The sequence below is a fragment of the Anneissia japonica genome, unplaced genomic scaffold (genome assembly GCF_011630105.1).
Source record: "Anneissia japonica isolate Jap-2015-1 unplaced genomic scaffold, ASM1163010v1 scaffold993_len1110182_cov180, whole genome shotgun sequence".
NCBI classification, from domain to species: domain Eukaryota; kingdom Metazoa; phylum Echinodermata; class Crinoidea; order Comatulida; family Comatulidae; genus Anneissia; species Anneissia japonica.
In genome coordinates this window covers 261,732-278,909 of record NW_022749760.1, presented here as the reverse complement: position 1 = coordinate 278,909, position 17,178 = coordinate 261,732, and the positions used below count along the sequence as shown (strand labels likewise).

Below are 17,178 nucleotides of genomic sequence, written 5' to 3'. Positions count from 1 at the left end.
ATATATATATATGCGTTTATGTATATCCATAATCCCTTTTATTCGATTATGCTTTTTATTTTTGTTTTGTCCATTCCCATGTTTGATTACTTACCAAAACCAAATACTGTACTGTACAATCAATTCGATTATTTCAAATAACCCCTTTTTTTAGCGAAAAAATCAGATCAGATTTATAAATAATAGGTTGTTTATATAATCATAATGTTATCATTTGAAGGGATGATTATCGTTGTTTATTAATATGATGCACAAGTCCTTGAGTTTCGGCCGAACACCGATGCGGTTTTCCGAGTGGGATTTTGAACACAGGTGTTTAGTTCTTTAACGAGTTTGGCTGCATGATTGATTCTTTTTAGTAGGCCTATCTTTCCTGTATTACACGTGTTTGAATAAAAAATGAACAGCTTCAAAATATGGATTGTAAAACTGGTAGCCGGCCACCTAGGATTATACAATTATTACGGTACCGTTGATACAAACGCGGTTGAATTTTAGGATATATTAGCTGATAATGATATTGATGATGTTATGGTGAGGGCGAAGGTGATGGCGACGGTAATGATGACAGTGATAATGATAATGATATTGATGATTGATGATGATGATTGATGATGATGATGATGATGATGATGATGATGATGATGATGATGATGATGATGATGATGTGACGATGATGGTGATAGTACAGTAATTGTGAAGATGATGAAGATGATGATATGATGATGTTGGTTATGAAGATGATGATAATGGTGGTGATGAGGATTACGATGGTAACGATGATGATGATGTGACTATGATGGTGATTATATTTATGATGATGATTACGATGACGCAGATACTACTACTACTACTACTACTACTACTAATAATAATAATAATAATAATAATAATAATAATAATAATAATAATAATAATAATAATAATAATAATAATAATATTATTATTATTATTATTATTATTATTATTATTAACAATAAATAAATAAATAATGAAAGAAAACTATACCGTACACTAATAATCGTTAATAATAAAAACCTTCATTCAACTGTGCTTATTCTTCATATTCATGATCCTATTCAATAATAATTATTGATACATTATTGAGTATATTTATGAGAAACAATAATGCATAGTCTTTTTTTTATTTTCTGTTTATTGTTGTTGGTACCATAGTGTATTAGACACAGGCATCGTTACTAATACCGTACTGCCTAATGTCAATATAGCACGCAGATTATCGGATGGGTAATGTGATGGCGCCCTGTACAATTTATCGTTGAGAATACTGTATATTGATATTTGTAGCATCATTTACCTTTGCTAGTAAACGTAGCTATCATCCGAGCAGTAGAAATAACGACTAGGCTCTCAAGAACACAAAAAAACCATGAATTATATTGATATAACTATGTAATAGTCCTATAGTTTATAATATAAACACATTTATATATAATGTATATATATATATATATATATATATATATATGTGTATATATATGTATATATATATGTGTATATGTATATATATATATATATATGTATATATGTGTATATATATGTATGCGTATATATGTATATATGTGTATATGTGTATATATGTGTATATGTGTATATATGTATATGTGTATATATGTGTATATGTGTATATGTATGTATATATGTATATATATATATGTATATATGTATAAATGTATATATGTGTATATGTATGTATATATGTGTGTATATATATATATATAAAAGTCGTTGAAACAAAAAATTATGACAACAAGGCATGTAGACTGTAGAACACTTCATTTATTTTCGAAAGAAATTTTTGGCCAGTCCTCTGGCCTTCATCAGCTTATATATATAATACTTGAATATCGTTTGTTGGTATACACCTGAATGTTGTGTCAGGGATATACAGGGATATACACACCTCCAAATTCCGTTTGATAGACTGGACTATACACTTGTATGTCGTGTGTTAGTTTAGTTAAGCCCAACATCTCCTATACGTGTGCAAAGAAACCAGGACTGTGACAATTGCTTGGTAGGCAATGTAATGGGATGTTAGCATTCTCAACACGTTTGTGAACCTGTCAACGTTTACAATGCGCAAACACTTCTGCCTTTCTCCAGGAAATGGAGATTTAACATTATTTGTCAAAACCCTTTAAGCAAGCGGTCGACACTTAGAAGTGGCAGTTGATACCGTCACTCAGTCGTATCTTCACCGCCTAAATAAGGTACTATTACTTATTCAATATACTCTGGAGTGTAATGAAACTAGGCCTATACTTTACGAAAACCGCTATAATTTTTGTGTATGTCAGTATAATATCACCATTATTACCGTTGGTCCTGTGTGCAGAATCTTGGAGGACTCAAATCTATTCTATTTCTCCATAGCGCATGGCCCATGAGGACGTCAAAGGACGCAGTGTTCCTTTCGGAAAAATCAGTAGAATGTTTCTAGACGACTGCCCAATTCCCCACCAGAAGGACCCCAATGTAAATAAGTCTTTGGACTTTTGTAAGTTTCCTTTGTGTTTTTGACTTGGTGAAGCTAATCCAATTTGGTGATGCATGTGATTGCCCGCCATCTTATTACATACTTAAAAACTAATAATAATAATACTGTATTTCTAATTTAGACATGTATTGACCACATTAGGATTCGATCCCATGACCTTCCAATTACTATAATGGTTGCTCTATCAATGAGCCAAGCTGGTATATTTCCGTGATTTCGATCCGATAGTGCATTATGTTCTCTTACGATAGCGCATAGGCCTATGTAAAAATATCTTCTATAAATATCAATATAAGAAAAGGAAACGAAATATTGTTCATTTGCATAATTACAATATATGTAATCATTTTCAAATTATATGTCAGTGCTCACACAGTTGTCGTGTGTACACAACGTCATCACATATGCTACATAAGTATACATTTTGTGACATAAGTATACCATCAATTATATTCAAATGTGACATGTCTACGTTGCAGAAAATTACATGGAGTTCTCACGCAAAGATTTTTAATTGCAATTTAACATCTCCAGGAGGTGTATCATCATCCACTACATGATACACGTCATTCAATTTCGCCTATTGTCATCTCTTTCGATTTTCGGCGGGAAATCCCTTGGAGATCGCCTGATACGTAATAAGCCACATTGTTCGAACGACATTGAATCAGATGGATTGAATAAAGACATGAAGATTGGTCGGCATGCATGAAAAACATGTGCTTGATCAGAAAACATCACCTACATCCATAGTATACACAACTGTATACTGTCTGTAAGTTCGAAATCTCATTAACCGAACCATAACAAATCTCTGATATTTAGTTATGTTTGAGGATGCAATTATTTATATAATTAGATGAACATTTCATATAACACACGCTCGAGGCGATTCTATTATAATCAATGACTAAATTGGATTTGATATGTAAACCTGAATACATGAATTCAATTTTGTCACAATACTAGTTTACTGGAAATCTTAAATATAAGCTTTAACGTGTTATATAAATAGAATCATATTAATTGGCATATCGATTCTGAATCCAGCACCGGAGAAAGATACGGTTCCATTTAAAATGGGGCTTTCCATACTTATCATGTCATCAATATTTTCCTAATATGAACAAATAGGCCTAATGTTTTAGAGTCATTTTTGAAATACTTTATTAAACAATATTATTGTTTATTTTTCGTTCCCTGCCTTAATATTTTGTCTAGTTGTTGCCCTCTGCTTCACGTTTACGTACAGCAAAACAGCAAGTAAATTTTGCAGAAGTCCAAACACGTTTAAGAATTCGTAAGTTCCTACCGTGACCAAAGCCTAGATATACAATTTATTGTGTGAGTTGCCGTCAGATGGACAAAAGACAAATTGTGGCATCATCATTCTAATTTAAATGAAACAAAATCGAACGAAGTTAAATGGCGTTTTTTCATTAGTTTTACCTAAAACTTACAAAAGATCAAAAGTCTACGGCTTTGTGAACATATGATATCATGTTTTTCTCTAAATTGTATCCTAATTTTGGAAAAAGGCTGATTACTATCCAGCGATATGGTTACACTCAAGTCTAAAAAATAATATTAGCCGATATCATCACATTTAAAAAAAAACAATTTTCTTCAGAATACAACGAAGAAAAAGCTAAAGCAATTAAAACGAGCATGCAGTTCACGTACGTAAAATTTTACTCATAAATATTGATGTTGAGAATTCATTATACAATATATCTATTAGGCTTCCCTAAGAATAGTTGATTATAATTCGACATACTATATTTTCCTATTGTGAAAAAATTATACCAACAATGCAATAATCATTAATTGTGTTGAGTTCAATAGACATAGCTTATCTGAAGATAAAACGAATCTTTGGTGGTTAGCTAACAACGAGTTCAAATCAAATATATGTGAAATTAATACCTATTGTATAATAATGTGATTTCTGAATGTCAGATATTTATTCGTACAATTATTTCCATAATTTATGTAGGCCTATAGCCTCTACTGAAACTGTGAATAACGGTTATTGTTGTACATTCAATATGAACTATTTACGATAAAATAACTGAGTTTTTTTCTTAATTCTTCTAAACACTGCGAAGAAAAAGCTAAAGCAATTAAAACGAGCATGCAGTTCACGTACGTAAAATTTTACTCATAAATATTGATGTTGAGAATTCATTATACAATATATCTATTAGGCTTCCCTAAGAATAGTTGATTATAATTCGACATACTATATTTTCCTATTGTGAAAAAATTATACCAACAATGCAATAATCATTAATTGTGTTGAGTTCAATAGACATAGCTTATCTGAAGATAAAACGAATCTTTGGTGGTTAGCTAACAACGAGTTCAAATCAAATATATGTGAAATTAATACCTATTGTATAATAATGTGATTTCTGAATGTCAGATATTTAATCGTACAATTATTTCCATAATTTATGTAGGCCTATAGCCTTTACTGAAACTGTGAATAACGGTTATTGTTGTACATTCAATATGAACTATTTACGATAAAATAACTGGGTTTTTTTCTTAATTCTTCTAAACACTGTATCAAATTTTAAATGACATTATGTGTCTTCAAGACATCAAAAATAAAAACAATGAAATAGTTTTAAAATGATGTCTTGCTACATTTTACTAAAGATGTAGGCCTATGTATCTTGAAAAGTACTATACATAAAAATTCATCGTTATGAGATGGTATAATTAATTTTAAACATTTCTATGTATAGATAAATACTAATCATATATATATATATTTTATATAATTAATATTATATATTATAATTATATTATTGCTTTGCGAAGAAAATGGCAAAAATAATTAAAACATGCAGAAAAGTTTTTCATTTAATCAAAATCTTGACCACACAATGTACTATATATGTATTAATTATTTATTAGCGTACCCGTACTTAGATGTTTTACCAGAAAATACATTTTCCAACAAGTTATATGCTGGTTAATTGGACATTTATTTCCATGTATAAGGGGTTTATTGCATATAAATAAGTCAATATTCAGAAATTGATCTATATGCAGTAATATCATTCATCTGTCAATAAATTTGTCGATATAGTAGTGTACTATATATTTTTAAATAGAGATTTGTAAATTTATAATTGCCGATTAGTCCTATATCTATACTTTTGTAATTTTATATTTAGTCAGACAATTCAACATTTATGCTACAATGGACTGTTTTTGTATGTGATCTTTTACTGAATAAATATACCAAATATAAGTCAGATTGAGTGCGCATTACCGAGATATCCTTACTAAAAATTAAACAAATCAAAATTGTCTGCCATTTTTACATGCAACGAAGCGTCATGAAAGTTCTAAATAAACTAATTCTAACAATGACAATCATATAGAATATTACATGGTTTTTCTTGCAGGAAAATCATGTAGGCCTAACTGAAAATAAGAACATTATAATATTGTGAATGTAAATATCGTGAATTAGTCATCCATAGTTTGAGGTGAAGCCAGGTTGAGTCAATATTATCAGACTCGTTGGCGGCATTTTGTGAAACCTGTGGGCAGCAGAATAGCACTGATCTCATAAGTATGCCTATTAATAGGCCTAAGAATCAAGAGAGAGCTTAAACTACCTAATTAATGGTAAAATTATGGAAGGGACAAGAAGTTCCATCTACGTATTTCAAAATAATTTTCATGAAATTAATGTAACTGCAATTTTATAATGTTGTATTTAGTTTTGCTTTTTGATATTCATGCAATGTAATTTATTATTATTATTATTATTATTATTATTATTATTATTATTATTATTATTATTATTATTATTATTATTATTATTATTATTATATTATTATTATTATTTATTATCATTATCATTATCATTATCATTATTGTTATTATTATTGTTATTATTATTATTATTGTTATTATTATTATTATTATTATTATTATCATTATTATTATCATTATCATTATTATTATTATAATTATTAATATCATGATTGTGTGCCCTTTTGTTTTCTTGGCTTGTTTGTATTTTATGTGTTTTATGAGGAGACTTTTTTTATTGTTTGATTCTGTTGTTGGGAATTCTGTCTCGGTTGTTCTTGTCTGTTGTTACCAGTAATTGTTTCTTCGAGACGGCCATGTTTGATGAGACATGTTCAGACTCTACGTACTCCCCCATCGTCTACGACATCTAATACGCCCTCTATAATGCGCGCATACAACATTCTCACGAATGAGACTTATAAATTATGAAGGTGATGATTTCCAAACTGATTAGTTTCTTTCGCTGGTAAATACTCTACGTAGCTGTAATAATTTACACCTCCTTCTTACATAATAGAGATAGCTTGTTTCCAGTTTCCTGGCTTATTTCCATCTACTTCCAGTGGGAGAAAACTTTGTGTTTGGTTATGAGATTATAAAACCAACAGCATGTGATAATAGGCCTAATCGTCAACATGATTTACTTGATATCATAACTCTCCAAAAAAAAAAAAAAAAAAAAAAAATAGGTTATAAGTGTATAGTTAAATCCACCTTGTATCAATATTGAATTCATTTCTGATTTCAGTTTTTTCTTTTTATGTAGGCCTATGTTATCTTTCTGTAGAATCATCGTTCTATTTCGGTTCAGCAGTTTGTACAAATAAACACATGCATAGTCAATATAACACAAGGCAAAACACTTTTATTTTTAATCAAAGAACTTAGCTTATTAGCGGTTATCATGAGTAATGCGTTGATGAATCGATACTATAGAAGAAAATCTTATGAAAAAACGTGATGTTAAATAAGTTTGGATATTTAGTTCTTTGGTTACCAGTAACAGTAAGACACAATATATGAATCTTATAAAAACAGGCCTAAACATTTTCATATATCGAACAAATTTAAACTAACTAGGCCCTTATAACTAATAGAATATAGGCTATTTTAAATAAATACTTAACGATAATAATGAACAGTGATGAGTTGACAAGAGTATGATATCTTGATCTAATTGATTACATTATTTTATCGTTCATTTTTAATAAACCTTATAAATACACAAAATCATCTGAATAGTAACGGAATTGACATATGCATATTATTTAAATTTTGTATCATAACTTTATTTCTTCGTTTTTTTCTATAGAAAAAAGCACACCAAATACTGATAATTCATAGAAGTTTGTTTAAATATGTTTGAGTTGTATGATTGGATCCACATACATGCATAGATACGACCAACCTAGTATTGTTGAATTGTAATTAGAAAGTACATAATTCGAAAATGTGCCTAGTTTCTGTCAGTTTCATTAATAGTATACATAACCACGTCATGTGCTTATTCTAATTTGTAAGTGTACAGAAAAAATAAAGGTTTGGTTAATGACATGCTTAAAGAGTATTCGGCGCAGAATTCACAGTCAAAATCAATATTTATATTTCCTGCCTGCTCACTTTTTGTTGGAACGGAAACGCTTTCTCAGCTCTAATATATGTTGAGCCTTCATTAGGTATGTTTTGAACAGGCAACGGAAATTCAACTAAATACATTTGGCTTCGTTCGTTCAGATGTGAACTATTTTATAGGCCTATTTCATTTGTATTTTATTTTTCCTTTCAAATACATATAATTGTTTATTTTTCTTTTCGATTCAGTTGTTCAGCGTCCCTTAACAAGTAGAACTTTCGTGTTGAGGTTGTCGGAAACAAGAAAATGGAAATTGTAGGTAGGCTTCGTTTCCATTCATATATTTTATCATAACTGTCACATTATAACAATTATCTTGTCCTGTAACCTAATGGAAGTTAGTTTACGATTTAATATATAAAAACAAGGATTTTATCTGTCAATAAGTCTTTGATACAACAATATAAATCAGCGATAAAATAATAATGAATAGGCCTATTCTGTATTATTATTATCATTATCATTATTATCATTATTATTATTATTATTATTATTATTATTATTATTATTATAAAACAGATTTTTGGGTTTTACATTACGCTACTTGAGTTGAAAAGTCATTTCCTATTTGTGTCAGACGTCAGCATTCATTATTTCGCTTCAGAAAATGTTAGAGAACTTAGTACAACATAGAATAAGTTATTCTACACTACCGTATAAGTAATTTATGGTGTAACATTATGACTTAAACGATGAAATAATAATAATATAATAATTATTATTATTTATTATTATTATTTATTTATTATTACTAATATTATTACCATTACTATTATTATATTACTATTATGATGACGACAATGATTTATTTATTTAATTATTTCAACAATATTTTGTGAGGCTGGATGGACCACCATCACAATATATTGTTGAAATAAATAAATAAATAGTTACCATCATTATCATCATCATCATCATTATTAGGCCTATCATTATTATCATCATCAATGTTGTCCTCATGATTACTATTATCATTATTATCATTAGAAGAAAAGAGAAAACGACAAAAAGTGCAGTTGTCATGGTAATGGATCAGAAATAAATAACAAGCCATAAACTCATTATTCACATTATGTAAGTATCTACTTCTCATACATTACATAGGCCTACATGACACGTATAATAATGAGTTAGGTCATTTGACAAAACCATAATTTAAAAAAAAGAAAAGTCAGTGGAAACCGAGCTTGTTCGATTCTACCAAATGTAAAAAGAATCATACTGCAGTAATATTTGAATCCAGTTATTTCACCTTTGCATGTGTTTTCAATCACAAGCCTCAAGTTTAGAATTGCATTGCAAAGTAATCTCTCTGTACAGTTTCTTCTTAAACGCTTTTGATGTAAAAGTGTTTTTGCATTAGGCCGATAGACTAATGATGGGTGACTAATTTATTCGATTTTGTTTTTGTTTTACTTGTAACGTTATTTGTTTTTGTGGGGTTATACACAAATGGCTTGTTATTTCTGATCGAAGTTTGTGCTCCCAAATTACAGATGTAATGCAATGCAGCTTGTGAAAGTGAATAAATGAGTAAGGACACTAACGAACGAAATGTTCAGTCAAACGATATAGGCCAGCTATTTCACTAAAACAGTACACAAACATAGGCCCATTATAAATACACTTATTATGTATAAATACGAAAGATAATGCTCAATATTTCATAGATTTCCTTGGTTGTAATTTGAATTCTTAGGCCTATTTATACTGGTAAAAATATAACATACTCGAGTATAACAGCTGGCTGAAATTGGATTGGATTTTATTGGATTTTATTTGGTGTTAAATACACCAAGAATAACCCATGGAAGCCAGAAGACTTGCTTCCCGTAGAGATCTGATGGTGAAATTCACCTATATACTATATCAATTTAGTATTGCAATTTTGATTTGGGGTTAAGATTCTCTTATGATTGAGATCGATCGAGTTTAGAAACAAAAAAATGTACGGTTAATTAAACGCTAAATCAGTTCAGTAGGAAAAAAAAGTACAGACAGGCAATTTTTCAGCAAACGAAGGTTGTTTTTTTTTTCTGTAGGCTACCAATAGTTATTGGCTTTATCCAGTCTAATTTGCATATAAATTGTAACATTCCTTGAGAAATCCTCTGAATTATAAGCAATCACGGATTTACTGTGGTATCTTGTCGTGTATTCCCCTCTTGTTAGGAGATTATCGTCCGTTTTCAATTATCCGCCCGAAAGTATTAGTAGGACCACTTACAAACATCATAATCGGTACTTAATCGCTGGAAAACAATTGAGAATAATATAAATGGAAACATTGGCAAACTAAAATTACTAAAAATAAAAATTAATTAAAAAAAATATTATACCGTTTCTCTTGGGATATTAGAAAAATAAATTTCAGTTTTTAAATTACTACTTTGTATGATTTTGATATGATATTTCAAAAATGTTCAACAAAACAATCGATTCTGTAATACTTATAAATAAGTTATTCTCTTATTATCTTCTAATTTGAAAATAAAAAATTATAACGAAAAATGTATATCATCGTCATTAACAAAACCCATAAATAAACCACTTTTGTATTCTTTACATAGACTCTTACATTGGCTGGTAATCAAGTTAAAGATTTTTGTAGAAACAAGTTCTAATCTAACGAGAATACAAAATTTATTTTCGTCCATGTGTAATTGAAAGTTCAGAATTTATTTCATAATCTTACATGAGTAATTAGAACATGCTTTAATTGACATGTTTAAAACTTTTTACAGATCACAGACTAAACATTTTAGGCCTATATAAATTTGAATAAATGAGAAGAACAAAAAAGAAAACGAAAAACAATAAAGAACACCATAAATATACACTAATAGCAAAGGTCTGAATAACACATTATGGCTATTTAATGAAGCATAATTAACCAACAAGAATTTTGTTTGTTTGAAAGGTATCAAGCTAACTTGCACGTATGGGTTAAAAAAATAAACTACAGTTATTATTTGTTATTTTATCGAGAAAATGAACTTGTATTTTGTGGATAACAATATATCTTGAACTTGAAGAATGTAAATAGTTTATACTAGGAAAAAATGTTTATTAGATGTTAAACCAAGTTAAGTTTTTTCTAATATATTTTACGAAACCAGATGAAATTATTTTAATACATTTTATTAACTTAAACCTTTTCTAAGTACGACTGTTTTCACTAACTTTTAGGCCTAAGTTTATTACACACTCTTTCGACAACAGACAAGACCAGCAGAAGTTTGTGTAGCCTAACAACAATTATGATAGGCCTATAAAAAATGTTCTACCCCTTTATTTTATTGTATGATGACTGATTAAACTGCATTCAATCTATTAATGCTTTGAAAATTTACAGAACCAAATTCAGGGGCGTATCCATGATTTAAATAAGATGGCTTCAAAATGTTTCCCAAAAACCCCAAAATAAAAGAGGGTTTTTTTTTTGTTTTTTTTTTTGTTTTTTTTATTAATTTACATTTTTAGATGGCAGGAAATGAACTTTCCCGACTGAGGGGTCTTTTAATGACCTTTAAGTTCTTCAAAATTCGAGGTTTTCCCCCTCTTGAAAAAGGGTCAGGTAATTTTATCTCATTATCTTTAGGCCTATCATAGAGGGAAAAAAAATCAAAGATAGGCAATTTATTATTATATTCCAACAACATTGAGTAGTTAGATATGTAGTCTTTCTTCCATGGATCGATGAGCCGATAGGCATGAAAAAAATCACTTTCGTACATAAATTATTACGACCAAAAACAGTGTGTATAATTTATTTAATTGAAAACTAGTTGGGCTAAGCCTAGTTTGTCTGATCTTCCAGGTAGGTTAGCATGATTTTTGTAAGCCAGGACCCTTGTATTTTGTTACATTTATTCAACCCTTTGAACCCCCGAAATCCGCCGTTGAAATGGGCTACACTATTACAATATGTAACTAAGAGATTTGCTGTCATATTCGCTGTATACATTTTTTTAATTCTTAAGCAAGATAGGAGAATAATTCTCACTAATGTTGCACTAATTTATATTTTTAAATCGCATCGAAATCAGAAATATTAACTAATGATAAAGCAATGCGAATTTGTTTAGAATTGAGCAAGGTTGTAAGGTTTTTGTTGCAACTGTTTGTGCATAAACTGACTCGATATTTATTTTCATTTACTTTATAAAAATCTCTTTTTCTGTGGTCAGCATATCAGTTACAACAAAAAGTCTGAAGAATTGTATAAAAGCTTTGATTTTTCCGAATCTTTATACAAAATCTCCATGATTACACCGTTTCTTATTATAATACTTATTCTATAATGTAGGACAGTAGTGTGACTTTGAAACCACACAATTCCACTCTAACTCAAATTCAATATCGATAAGTCAATATTGTATAGTTGTGTAAATTAGGACATGAAAGTTCAACGTTTCCCTGGCAAACAAATCTTATAGTTCTTTAGAAATAAAACCGAGAAACAAGTGTTGCTCGCATAGTTCTACCTCAGCAGGGGTTACAGGTAAATGTTTGCTCAACGCGTAAGACAGGTAGAATGTTTTAGGCCACGTATTTATTTGACCTGCAATAACACGGGAGGAAGACCTTGGGACTTTAACCACTCAAATGCTCTTCTATAGAATATTTTCTTAACCTCTTACTTTTGTGTTTTCAGTCTGTTGAGCACACATTTGATTCGTATGATTCCACATCAAAACTCGGTTTACATCTCTACGCATGATTGCTGGACCAAAACCACATTCACATTAACTATTATCTAGTATCTAGGTTTTTCTCCAAATTGTTAGACTTTCAAAAATAAGCTTTCATCTTGATATCTTTCGAGCCAGTTTTCATACAAACAGTTATTCATAACACTTAAAAGTGACATGTATGGTTGGTAGTTTGTATTGTGTAATTGTTGCCATTTTAAAGGACGTTTTTAGGCTATTGTTGAAGTCTGCTGGTTAAGGTCCATGGTACTTAAACGGGACTCCCTTTAAAATTCTGCTACAAGTGCAATACTTACGATTCTCTTGTAATCATGTCTGGTCCATTGACCAAAAAACTTGTAACTTTTGTATTTTATTGTTTTAAAAATTATATACTAGAAATGAAATCGAAAAACAATCTCAATTTAGCGTTACGTTGTGACATCACTTAAAAGACCACCCTCAATATATACCGTACCGTAATGAAAACACCGAAAAACTGTTCTTGGTTTTAGTTGAAGTCTGCGATTTATTTCGACCTAATTACTTTACTCTGTTGAAAAATATGTTTAATTAAATGAAACAAAATAAATAGTTTGAGAATATTTAAATTTCAAAAATCTGAAGTCAATGTTTAGGCCTATAGGTTCAATTGTAATCATTTTTGAAGAGCGCCCCCAACATGTAAGCTAATGTAAGCTTACCCATCTCTAATTTGTGAAACTTTTTTTCTTATTAAACCCCTAATTTATAACATTGTAAATCAGAGGTAAGACAGGAGTTTTGAAAACATTACTATAAGGGGGTAGTACCACCGTTTCTGTAATTTTTTGTACTAGAATTGACAATTATTATGTTTTTAAAAACATGGACGAATTTAGTTCATACATAATAATCTATATGATAGTGCAAGATTTACCTCAATAAATACAAACATATCGAGAATAGAGATCTCCGTATTATGTGCTATACAAATCCCACTTATTACTATTTTACATACCACAATTCTTATTCGATTCAGTAGCGGTGCCCATCTAAGGATTAATATATAAACTATAACAACACCTGCAGTAGCGGCTGTCTCTTATACACATCTAGATGTGTATAAGAGACAGTATATATACCGTATATATCACATTCTGTTTAGGATATCAATTGTAAAAAAATAAAGATTATGACAATGTAGTTTTTTTAAATTAATTTCTTTTGAATTAGTTACAGTACTTGATATTACCATGGAGGAATATGTTTAAACTAATTCCTCCTTGATATTACATACTCTCAAAGCAATGAAGGTTTGTTTAAAGAGATTCAGAATTCATCAACGCCTTTAAACGAGCTTTTCAAATAGTAAAGACAAATTCGCACCGTTGAGGCTTCAACTTGTAACACCCCGAAAAACCGCCTGATTTTAACTGATCTTTCAGTGGCTAATTACTCATCTTTTAGCCCGAGTTTACCAGGGACGTGGGATTTTTCAAAAGGTACAATTGATCGTATTGTTCATTTTGTCGATAGTACCGGATTAGCTGCCCTGTAAGCGGCTTATACGTACGCAGAGACGCTCGATGAATTGGTGAAATTAGCTTTAGAATCGAAAGAAATGCTTGCAGAGTAACGTACTTAGGAATGTTGACGAGCACTGACGTGGCGGATTAACTTTGGTACACCGCCTCATTTAAAAATGTGACGATGCTGAAGTAATTGGGGAAGAGGAATTTAATTTGGTTTCAAGTGCGCTTCTCCAAATTATCGCTTTTCTACAACTTTGCACAGACGTAGCAACGATTGAATAGTAAAGAAACTTAACCACACTAATAGACTTATAATTATCTCAATAACTATAAATGTATGGTTTTTAAAATGTGGGTACCAATTTTATTTAGGCCTTATATTTGAAGAAACAAAATACATTAAGTTATTATAATATCATTTAATAATAAAAAATATTATATTCCAAAACCATGCATGTAATTCCATGGCTTTAACTACAGTTACATACTATTTTATGTTTGTTGAAAACATGTCTTGTGTCAATGGAAAGCAAATTTCCAAAGCATTTTTGACCTATAAAATTATCATAAATGTCAGGTTTTTGAAGGTAAATGAGTAAATTTAGATAGTGTTTAAGTATTTTTTAACTAGGTATAATAAATTAATATTCACAACTTACATTTGTTTATTATTTTATTCAGTTTACAACAATATTGACAAATGCCATCAACACAAATCGATGTACCTTCTAAGGCTATTAATCATGTAGCCTTATCTTTTGAGCCTGGATATCTCACCTTATGTAACGACATATTGGCATTACTATTATAGGCCTATCTGTATTATTATCATTATGATATCTATTCACATAATTATTTCCTATCTCGCTCTGCTTTTAAATGATTTTAAAGGAAGTGTCGGAGTAGTTATTTCAATTATTCCCAACAAGTAATTTTGAAAAAAAAAATGCAACCACTATTTCATATAACTGAGAAATATGCCTAATATAGGCCTACTAATTATTATTTGACATTGAGTTCAGGTAAATTTGTTTTTCAATTGCTTTTAATCGATTTCAAAATGCTCATTTGATAATCATGAATCCTATGTATGTGTAGAGTAGCGTTGATAATACTGAATTAACGACTTATGTTGAAAATGCCAAAATAAAAAGTGGGCCTATCTCTCAGTTTATGAAAATCCGTAGATGAACAGTTTGAATAAATTTACATAAGAATAGCAGGGGCGGATCCAGAGATGTCCAAATAGCGGGGGAGGGGGAGAAAGTTGGGCCGATGAGTCAACACCATACAAGGGGGTCCGGGGGCATGCCCCCTCGAAATTTTTGTGTTCTAGCCGCCCGAAAATAACATTTGAGGCGTTCTGGGCTATCATTTTTTTTCTTTCTTTTTCTTTTTTTACCTCACAAAAAAAAAAGGGGGGGGGTGCAGGACCGGGCCGCCCCCCCCCCCAACCATCCGCTCCTGAATAGCATTTTTAAATTTTCTTTCATATCTGTCTAACACGTGTATTCAAAAGAGTCAGTAATTTTACTGTATGGTATAACACTGTGTAATTTGAAAGTGGTACTAGTTATTGTTGATCCATTTTTCAACGATCCAAGCTTGGTGAGTTGTGAAAATGTTGCAGACACATTCTTAATAGGAAATTAATATTCTTAATAGCACGTATATACATATTTTAAATAGAAATTTTAACCTGAACTCGCCTTTGAAATAAGCTATCATCTTACATCATTGTTAATGTGGCTGAAGCATTCGGACATCAACATAATTAATATAACTTATATCCTTGATTAGGCCTAGTACTTCATCAGAAGCCATAATAGTTATGGTACTTCCTTATGTCTCAATTATGTTATAAAAATGTATAATAATGTTTTATAAGGCATCGCATTTATTTAGTTGCTATGTAATGTTTTAAATTATTATTTCAATGATTGCAATCTTCAGAGAAAAAAAATGATATGAAATTGAAAAGAAGACGGAAAGTTGGGAATACAACAAACGGGTTTTTTTTAATAAATTGTGTAAATTTAACGTTTTCAGCCTCCAGACTGCTTGTTGTGTAAGTTTTATACCTGAATAAATACATTTGAAAAAGTGATGAGGAACCCTAACTGTTGCATAATTGAAATGTGTCATCTGTCACATGCTTGAATAACAATCACTATGATATTTTATGCACTATAAAGTGTATCAATATTATGATTAGAACTATAGCAGTATGAAATCAAAAACTAATGTCAACAAAATAATGGACATACCTCCTTACACAAGTTAACAGGTGATTGATATTTCACACTACAAGGTTTTTGTATATATTTTTTCTGACAGACCATGGAATAAACATTGATATTGTTATAATGAATACATGTACATGATGTCACAATGAATATGAAGTACTACATCCCCTCTGTTTGATATATTTACGATAAATTCTAGGTCAAATGTAAACAATCGATTAGTTTCAAAAGAATAACTACAAAGATTATTGAAACTCCCTTGTTTACCTTACCTATTGATATCCTTCATTATTGTCCCTTATACGAATGGATTAAATACGGTAGGTAACAAAACTAAATAATAAATCTAATTCACGTACAATTATTCTAAGCTTCGATTTCTATCCTTTTAATAATGACCCCCCGAAACATAAAGTGTTTTGTAGGTGTTTTGTTCCAATACTAAGAGGTATTCTCAGCGACTCAACGCCCATGAATGAGGCCTTAGTCTAGGCTCTATAGCCGAGTCAATACTGCGGCTAGAGCCTACAAAAGCCCTTTGAACGATCGAACTTATTTACTTGTTCTCTGTCATAGAATGGAACCTTTTTCAATGTGTTTAAGGCCGAATCACTAGCTATAACCTACCATTCACGAGGCAAAGTCTGGGACGTAAAGATATTTTTTACGAGAGATTCTTTTAGGATATCAAAAAGACGTGGATTTATACAAAAGTAAGTTTTAGTCATAT

At 30.2% G+C, this 17,178-nt stretch overlaps 1 long non-coding RNA gene across 1 annotated transcript in view; it reads left to right on the top strand.

Annotated features, from left to right (window-relative positions):
• LOC117121153 overlaps positions 1-10,332 on the top strand; it is a 12,811-nt gene extending 2,479 nt beyond the window's left edge. The window contains exons 2-3 of the long non-coding RNA XR_004447485.1: positions 8,183-8,253; positions 8,982-10,332. This is a non-coding gene — a long non-coding RNA (uncharacterized LOC117121153). The remainder of the gene's footprint in view (positions 1-8,182; positions 8,254-8,981) is intronic.
• The last annotated feature ends 6,846 nt before the right edge of the window (positions 10,333-17,178 follow it).